Source organism: Nicotiana tabacum, chromosome 17 (genome assembly GCF_000715075.1).
Source record: "Nicotiana tabacum cultivar K326 chromosome 17, ASM71507v2, whole genome shotgun sequence".
Taxonomy (NCBI): Eukaryota; Viridiplantae; Streptophyta; class Magnoliopsida; order Solanales; family Solanaceae; genus Nicotiana; species Nicotiana tabacum.
This window is the reverse complement of record NC_134096.1, coordinates 31297274-31306946: the sequence shown is the minus strand read 5'-3', so window position 1 is coordinate 31306946 and position 9673 is coordinate 31297274.

Genomic DNA, 9673 nt, shown 5'->3' with positions numbered 1-9673 from the left:
AAAGTTGTGCTAAGATTCACCTGAGTCCCTAGAACTCTCTGAAATGACCTCCAAAAATGTGCTGTAAACTGGGACCCACGGTCAAATATAATAGATACTGGTACTCCGTGTAGCCGCACTATCTCCTTAATATATAACCATGCATAGTCTTCTGCTGTATATGTAGATGACTGGTAGGAAATGTGCTAATTTTGTGAGCCTATCGACTATCACCCATATGGAATCAAACTTACGATGAGAATGAGGTAAACACGTGATAAAGTCCATGTTTATCACCTCCTATTTCCACGTCAGGATCTCTATAGTCTATATTAGCGCTCCGGGCTTCTGGTGCTCTACCTTTACCTGCTGGCAACTAGGACACTGAGTGACAAACTCTGCAATGTTCTTCTTCATATAGTTCCACCAGTACACATCCTTAATGTCATGATACATCTTCGCTGATCCAGGATGAATTGAGTACCACGAATAATGTGCCTCTAACATAATCCTGTCTCGTAGCCCTGCCACATCTGGAACACACAAACGACCCCTGTATCTAAGAACCCCATCTCCCTTGAGCTCTAACAATGACTTCTTCTACTGTGGAGATCGCTCTCTTAACTCGACCAACTCAGGGTCCTCGTACTGCCTCTCCTTTACTTCGGTTATGAGGGATGATTTTGCAGTATTTTGGAGTACAACTCTAGCATTTCCAGAGTCTACTAACCAAACCCGCAAACAAGCCAATTGATGAATCTCTCTAGTTAATGGTCTTTTCTCGACCTCTACATGTACTAAGCTACCCATAGATCGGCGACTTAAGGCATCTGCTACCACATTGTCTTTGCCTGGATGGTAGAGAATGTTAACATCGTAATATTTCAATAACTCAAGCCATCGCCTTTGTCCCAAATTCAATTCTTTTGGCTTGAAGATATATTGTAGGCTTTTATGATCTGTGAATACATCAACAAGAACACCATATAAATAATGATGTCATATCTTAAGTGCATGGATAACCGCCGCTAACTCGAGGTCATGGGTCGGATAATTCCGCTCGTGCTTCCTTAAATACCTTGAAGCATAAACTATTACTTTCTCATGTTGCATCAGGACACATCCTAACCCAACACCTGAGGCATCACAATACATGGCATAACCATCTGGACCCTCTAGAAGTGCCAGAACTGGCGCTGAGATCAACCTGTTCTTAAGCTCCTGGAAACTATGTTCGCAAGACTCCGTCCTCTGAAACTTAGTTGCTTTCTATGTCAACTTCGTTAATGGTGCCGAAAGGGAAGAAAAACCCTCTACAAACCTCCGGTAGTATCCTGCTAAGCCTAGAAAGTTATGAATCTATGTTGGAGTGGTAGGTCTACGCTAGGATTTCACAGCCTCATTCTTTTAAGTGTCTACCTTTTACCACCATTGGATACAATATGTCCCAATAATTCTACAGACTTCAACCAAAACTCACATTTAGAAACTTAACATACAATTTACTATCACAGAGGGTTTGGAGTACCGCTCACAGGTGGTACGCATGCTCGTCCTCAGAACGTGAATAAACCAAAATATCATCAACAAATACTATAACAGACAGATCTAAAAATGGTAGGAATAGGTTATTCATCAAGTCCATAAATATGGCAGGTGCATTCGTCAACCCGAAAGATATGACAAGGAACTCGAATTGGCCATATCGGGTCCTGAAGGTTGTCTTGGGAATATCTTTCTCCCAAACTCTGACCTGGTGGTACCCTGACCTCAAATCTATCTTTGAAAAGCATCTAGCTCCCTGAAACTGATCAAACAAGTCATCTATCCTTGGAAGTGGATACTTATTCTTAATAGTTACCTTGTTCAATTGCCTATAATTGATACACATCCTCATCGAGCCATCTTTCTTCCGTACAAATAGTACCGGTGCACCCGAAGGTGAGGTTCTGGGCCTGATGAAACCTTTCTCCAACAAATCTTTTAAATACTCTTTCAACTCCTTCAATTCGGCAAGTTCCATTATATACGGAGGGATGGATATTGGTTGAGTTCCCGTAAGCAAATCGATGCCAAAATCAATCTCTCGCTCTGGAGGGATACTTGGAAGTTTATCTGGAAATACATCTGCATACTCTTTGACTACTGGAATAGATTGAAGTGTAGGTATCTTAGCATCTGCATCTCTAACTTGTACAATATGATAAATTTACCCTTTTGCGATCATTTTCCTCGCCTTCAGATAGAAAATAAACCTACCTTTAGGTGTCGCTGTATTACCTACCCATTCAAGGACTGGCGCACCCGAAAAATGAAATCTGGCTGTCTTTGCTCGACAATCAACTGTGGCATAGCAAGCTGCCAACCAGTCTATGTGTATGATAGCATCAAAATCTAACATCTCTAGCTCAACTAGGTCGGATGAGGTGTGATGACCACAAACTGTCACCGTATAACCTCGGTAAACTCGTCTAGCAATAATCGATTCTCCGACTGGTGTAGATACCGCAAAAGGATCACTTAGTATTTTAGGCACTATATCAAACTTCCCCGCGACAAATGGGGTAATACACGATAAAGTAGGTCCCGGGTCTATCAAGGCATAAGCATCATGAGAGCAAATGGTTAACATATCTGTCACAACATCTGATGAAAACTCCTGGTCCTGCCGACCCGCTAAAGCATAGCTACGATTCTGATTACTACCTGAACTGCAACCTCTACCTCTGCCTCGACCTCTACCAACCAAAAACTGAGACTCGTGCCCTGATGGATGCACGGACATAGATGATCATGTTGCTGAATTCACTGGTTGTGCCATACCCCCAGAATCTCTATTTGGGCAATCTCGCATCATATGCCCCAGACGTCCACAGGTATAACAAGCATCGGAACCCGCTCGACATTGGCCCAAGTGTCCTCTACCACAGATGTCACACCGCAGGGGAAATTGCCATGTCTTCCCGGAACCTTCCTGTTGCTGCAAACCCAATGCCCAAGAGCTTTCACCTGGTCCTGACTGAGTATATCGGTCATACTTGTAACCCTGTAACTGAGGTGACGAAGGCCTAGGTGGCCGTTCAAAGTACTGGGTCCTATAACTACCCTGAGGCTGCTCTTGATACCTGACAGATCTGATCCTCTTACGTTGTCCTGACTCAGTGCTCTCTGTACCCTACTGCCGACGCCTACCCCTTTCTACATTCTTGGTGAATTCCTGAATCCTGGAGATATCCATACTATCCTGCAATGCAGCAGTGACACATGCCTCAGTCAACTCTGGGGCTAACCCTGCTATAAACCTGTGGATCCTATCCCGCATAGCAGCAACTATGGATGGTGCATATCTGGCCAATGAGTCAAAACAGAGACTATACTCTCGAACACTCATATTGCCCTGCTTGAGGGCTAGAAACGGATCGACTCGAGCCTGTCGGATCTCCTGCGGTAAGTACTGGTCAAAGAAGGCATCTAAAAAATTTTCTCAAATAGCTGGAGGTGCATCACGTCCCCTGGACCTTTCCCATCCCTCTTACCAATGGATGGCTATATCTCGGAGTCGAAAAGCTGCTATCTCAACTGCCTCTTTCTCCGTGGCATACATAACGTGAAAGATCCTGTGAAGCTGATCTATGAAATCTTGCGAGTCTTCCCTCTGATCTGTCGGGGACTCAAAGCAATAAACTCTCGGACCCTTGAACTCCCAGACCCCTCAAAAGATCCTGCACTAGCGGGTGCCCTAGCATGTTGCTGAGTAGCTACCAACTGTGTCAACAAATGTATCGCACTCCTCAAGTCCTGATCTGATGGAAGAGGATGGGGAATTGGATGTGCGGTCTCCCTAGGAATCTCCTCAGGTGGTAAAGGAGCCGGTAATGGCTGGGTAGGGGTCTCTCCCTAGGCCTCCGATTAGTCCCTATCTACTAGGGGTACCCTGCTGGTCCCCTCACCTACTGCTGTATCTCTTCTCTTACTAGCCGTGGTCTACCTTGTCACCGTCATCTATGCATGCAAATGTCAACACGTAAGTTTAACTCAAATTTCCTATAACTCAGTTCTATAGCATGATTTAGATTTGAAAGAAGGGTAACCAACTCCTAAATGCCCTGTAGTCCCCTGCTTATATAATGTGGCGCACAACACATCTATAAACAAGACCCTACTAGACACGGCTTGTAGATTCCCTAGGACAGAACTACTCTGATACCACTTTTGTCATGCCCCGAATTTGGGAGGGGGCAAGATTGGCACCTGGTACCTCACCTATCCTTGCGTACCAACTTGCGACTAAGGGACTCTAAACATATAATGTCATACTTTGGCAATGGGCCACATTGCAAGACAATTTGCGAAGGAAAATATAAAACTGAATGGAAACCAACGCTGACTAAACATCAATATAAAGCTGGGTCGGCAAGGCCGTCATGACTACTAGAGCTGACAAACCAGCAAAATATACATACAAGGCCTACAAGCCCAACATACTGCACTAACTGACAGGTTATGTATACAAGCCTCTACTGATGGATGTACCGTGATCGGAACAGGGCTCTGACCTACTCATAACCTATATACATATATACACAAGATGTACACAAAACTCCTAGACCCGACAACTTCGAAAGACGTGGAGCTTACCGATAAAGCTGAACTCGGGCAACACCTACCGATGAGGTCTACCTACCTGTCTGTCTGAACCCGCACGCATGAAATGCAGCGTCCCCATAGAAAGGGACGTCAGTAAAAAATAATGTACCGAGTATGTAAGGCAACATAATAACTGAAAGCTGAAACTGAACTGATAATATAATAACTGAAAGTAACTGGGAGTCAAAGATAATCTGAAGATATGCTTGCCTGCTGTTACTGACTCAACTCTCTCAATATAGTAAGTAAAATAGTTGTCCGGCCCTATAAGGCTCGGTATATATATAACTACTCTGCCGTAGTAGGCTCGCTCATAGGGGCTCGGCCATACTAGGCTCTGTATCTCGGCCAATTGAGCTCGCTCATAGGCGTTCGACCACAACAGGCTCGGTATATAACTTACTATCTGATCAGAGGTTGCCCAATAGGGGCCTGCCCATTGATTATAGCTCGATGGTAATGAAAATACTTTAATACTGTATATATAGGCTCTCTGCTCTCTTGACTGGAAGAAGACAATACTCAATTAAATATGAAGTCCCGATAAGGAGAATACTATAATTTATGAGACTAGGATAATGTATATAAATTCGGGAGTATGAACTTCTCTTTATGCCTCGTTATCAAATACATGTAATTACGAGATCATGCCAAAATTAAAAGAAGGGATTAGCCTTAACATACCTGAGCCGGTTCTCTGGACAACCCTTCTAGCACACGACAATTGTGACAAAATTTGTGACGGCAAGATCGGAGTAGGAAAAAATCCGCATGATATTTTTGAGAAAGATTATACCGGGCTTCTTTAGAATTGCCAAAAAATGTCACGTTGCTATGAGCTTGAATTCTTGAATTCTTGTTGAATCAGAAAATGTCACGTTACTAAGCTTCATATGAAATTGTTGAGAATCCAAATCCTATCCGTTACTGAATCTATTAATCCATCTCCTTAAGTGATTTTTGGAGGCATTTTTGTTATAGGGTGGACCCCACTTTGGCAATGTGACTAAGCCATTAGTTCACAATATTTTGCCACCTTGAAGTGTGGATTAAGAGTCACTTAAATTTGAAAGATGGGCTGCCACGTTGGGACCTATTTTAGGACTTATCCAAGTCTTAATTTATTAATCACTAATTCCTTAATTAATTGATTAATCTCCCATTAATAAATAATCAACTAATTACCCACATAATTAAGAATTATCTCAAATTACTTAAAATACTACTCATTTTTAATACACTTTATACATCATACTATCATGGTCATATTACCTTATATTGCACTAGTCCATAAATACCGGGTATTATAGATCGGACCGTATTTATCCCAAATTGACAACCTTCAATGAAACTCATTTTCTTTGATTTGTTCACCCTTTATCTTTCATGGCACTTACTTATCGCTTGTTATAAATAGCATAAACGCTTATAATCTCAAGATAATCCTATCCCCGAGCTTACATCGATTAACTTACGACGAAACTTTAATGTATGAAATTGCGAGATGTAACAGGATGTTCAAGGCATGACCAATAGATTTGTGAGATTGGATATTTTTGAGTTTAGCAGAGTTCTTGCTTGTGTTGTTGCAGAGTCGTCCTTGTTTGAGCGTATCAAGGCTCGCTAGTATTATGAGCTACACTTGTTGGTACTTAAGGACATGGTGCAACGAGGTGGTGCTAAGAAGGTGGTTATTGGGGATAATGGCGTTATACGACTTCAGGGTAGGATTTGTGTTCCTAATGTTGATGGGTTTAGAGGGCTGATTCTTGAGGATACTCACAGTTTGCGGTATTCTATTCACCGAGGTGCTACGAAGATTATCGTGATTGAAAGTAGCATTATTAGTGGCTAAGGGTTGTGATGACACCTAGTCTCTAAGACTAGATAAGCCTAACATACATACAGAATATAACTGAAATAATGATAAAACTTTTAAATACTCCACAACTATCATAAAAGAAAGTTTGCAACTCAGCATAAACAAACTTCCCAAAATCTGGTGATAACAAGTCACAAGTTCTATGAATAAGTACTGGCCATCCTTATATATACAACAGTGTCTATGAAAGGGAAAGAAAATAAAGTAGACTAGATAGAGGGTGACTCTGAGGCCTACGGACGCCGATAGGTATACCTTGAAGTCTTCAAAGCTAAGCTCATCTCACTGGTGCCTGCACATGTAGGAGGTACCTAGATCGGCGCAAAATGATGTGCAGAAGCGTAGCATGAGTATACCACAAAGGTACCCAGTAAGTGCCAAGCCTAACCTCAGTAGAGTAGTGAAAAGGTCAGGTCAAGGCCCCACTAAAATAAATAAGAAACTGAACAGGTATATATAATTATATAATAATGATAACAATGGAAATGAAGCAATAGAGAAATACACCAAGATTAGCTACACTGAACTAAGGCAAATAATGCATCACGGAAGGAAACTAGGAATGATATGCCAAGTAAACAAAGCAACCAAAACACAAGTGAAGTAACAGAAAAGTATCAACAATAATCACTACCGAGATACCGCATCGTAGTCTCAAATCACAAGACAATTAACAATCTTTCCTTATATTACCGCGGGAGCCTTGCATTTAGTTTTGAAAATTATTTTTCCCAAAATAACTTCCCGTATTTTAGCCCACCTTATCACACCGCGTGGCTTCAAGTAGTTCCCCTACTAGTAACACACGTATCAAGCCCACCTTATCTCACCGCATGTATTTCAACCCTAAAACCTTATACCACCGCATGCATATCAATATCACAACATATCACAAACCGCACCTCAAGTGCCCAATATCACAACTTGCCATATAAGTCAAGAACAATGGTGTTTCCACAATAAATAGACCATGGCTCAACCACAATATGCACAATAGTCTCAACAATAACAACTGAAAGTGAATAACTCAACAAGAATAGTATTTCACAACTTAACAACTTTGCCTCAATGTGAATCACAGCCTTTATAACTCAATACCAATTTCAACAACAAGATATTCCAAGAAATAACAATTTCAAGTAAGGAACTCAACGGCTACATAATGAATAAGTAATAGAGGAAACAATAATTTCAACTAGGCATGTAAAGGCAAATAACAAGTAAGAGGGTAAGACAAGTAAATCATGTGAAGATAGACTAAAGATGATGAATATAACATATTATGGTAACTCAATTAAAGGCATGAAAATAATCTACATAGCTAGAATCGGTAAATTACCACATTTACCCCTAGTACACACTCGTCACCTTGCATACACGACTTCCACATATCATAATTAACACAATAAAACATCAATCCTAAGGGAAAATCCCCCCCCCCCCCCAAAGTTAGGCAAGACACTTACCTTAAAACAGGCTACTTAATCCACTAGTAAGCCTTTTCCTTGATTATCCAACTCCGAACAGCTCGAATCTAGCCAAAATAATTTCATACCATAACTATAAACTATAGGAAGCTATTCCGAACAATAAAATGCGATCTTTAAAGAGAAATAAAGAACGTACGATAAGAAGAGAAAGAAGGAAGTTTCCTTAATTCCATATAGCCTTTAGAAGATAAGTATAGACGTCTCTTTTGATAGGAACTTGAAGAACTATCATCGACTTGAATTGTAAGATTAATGAATTATTTAGAACTATTTTGGAAGTCCCTATATCTTTAAGAGAGGTTGGTATCCCTTGGTGCCTTATGATGTCACGACCCAAACGATGGGCCGCGAGGGTCACCCAGTGCCTTACCAAATCGAGTACCAATATAACGCATCTTTTTTATCATACCATCATGGGTAAATGGGCCAAAAGGTTCGTCATGATATAAACAGAATAAAACATAAGGAAATACTCGACATAGGACGACCCAACATGGAATACAAACTTATACATGTGACATACAGACCTATAAGACCAAAATGCTCACTTGTATGCTCAAAACATAGGCCGACAAGGCCATACAATCTTTCATATGAATGAAATCTATCTAAAATCCCCTAAGAGTACATAAACATCATAAAGGAAGGGACAAGGCCTCACCATACCAATAACTACATATCCAAAGCATACCAACCAAATAGGAAACTCCGGAGCAATTGGAGTGCGCCAACACCTTCTACTGAGCTGATCGATAGGCTAATAGGAGGACTGTCAATCTGTTAATCGGGACCAACAACATGAAACGAAGTGTCCCCAATCAAAAGGGACATTAGTACGAATGATGTATCGAGTATATAAGGCATGGAAATCAGTATATAAAAGACGTGAAAGAAACATGAAGTAAATGACTCAACCTGTAAGTCTGAACAACTCTGTGAATCATAAAACATTTATAATGTCATGCATATGCATATGAATGTCATATCATGCATAGGTATAAGCATACATAACATCATCAAGCCTTTGAGGGAGTCCCATCAAATCATCTCGGCCTCAGTGGGCAAAATCATCAAAGTATACTAGTTGATCAGGTGGCGGTGCGTATATAACACCGTTAACCTTTCCCTATACCCCATATACATATAATATATGCATATATAACGCCATCTGGTCATGGGTCAATATACATGTATAAATGAGTGCAATGCATACAGAAGTAAGTCAATAAGATCTCTCGGAAAGTAATAAGTTCAATATGCCTTCGGTTAATCTCAGGAAATAAACTTTATCAACGTACGTATTTTCTAAGACCCATGAGCAAAAGATATAATAATAAGACACATGGGGAATCAAGAACATAGGCACCCCTCGTACTTCTAAGAATAGAGTCATTTGTGAAAGTTGCATGTTCGCTCGTTTTGTTTGTATCATATGGACCATGCCAAAAGAAAATAATGGATAACCTTAACATAACTTTGTCGTTTATTTAACCTCATGGCATTGGTTCAACCCGTTAGTACTTCAATCTACAACAACGATATGAAAGCATTGTTAAGCTAATGAAAGCTACAATTCAATGCGGATGAGCGTCTAGCTCGTCGAAGAGTAATTGGATAGCACCTGCCCTTATTCTTTTCCTTTCCTCAAATAAAACAACAAGACAAACATGCCCAG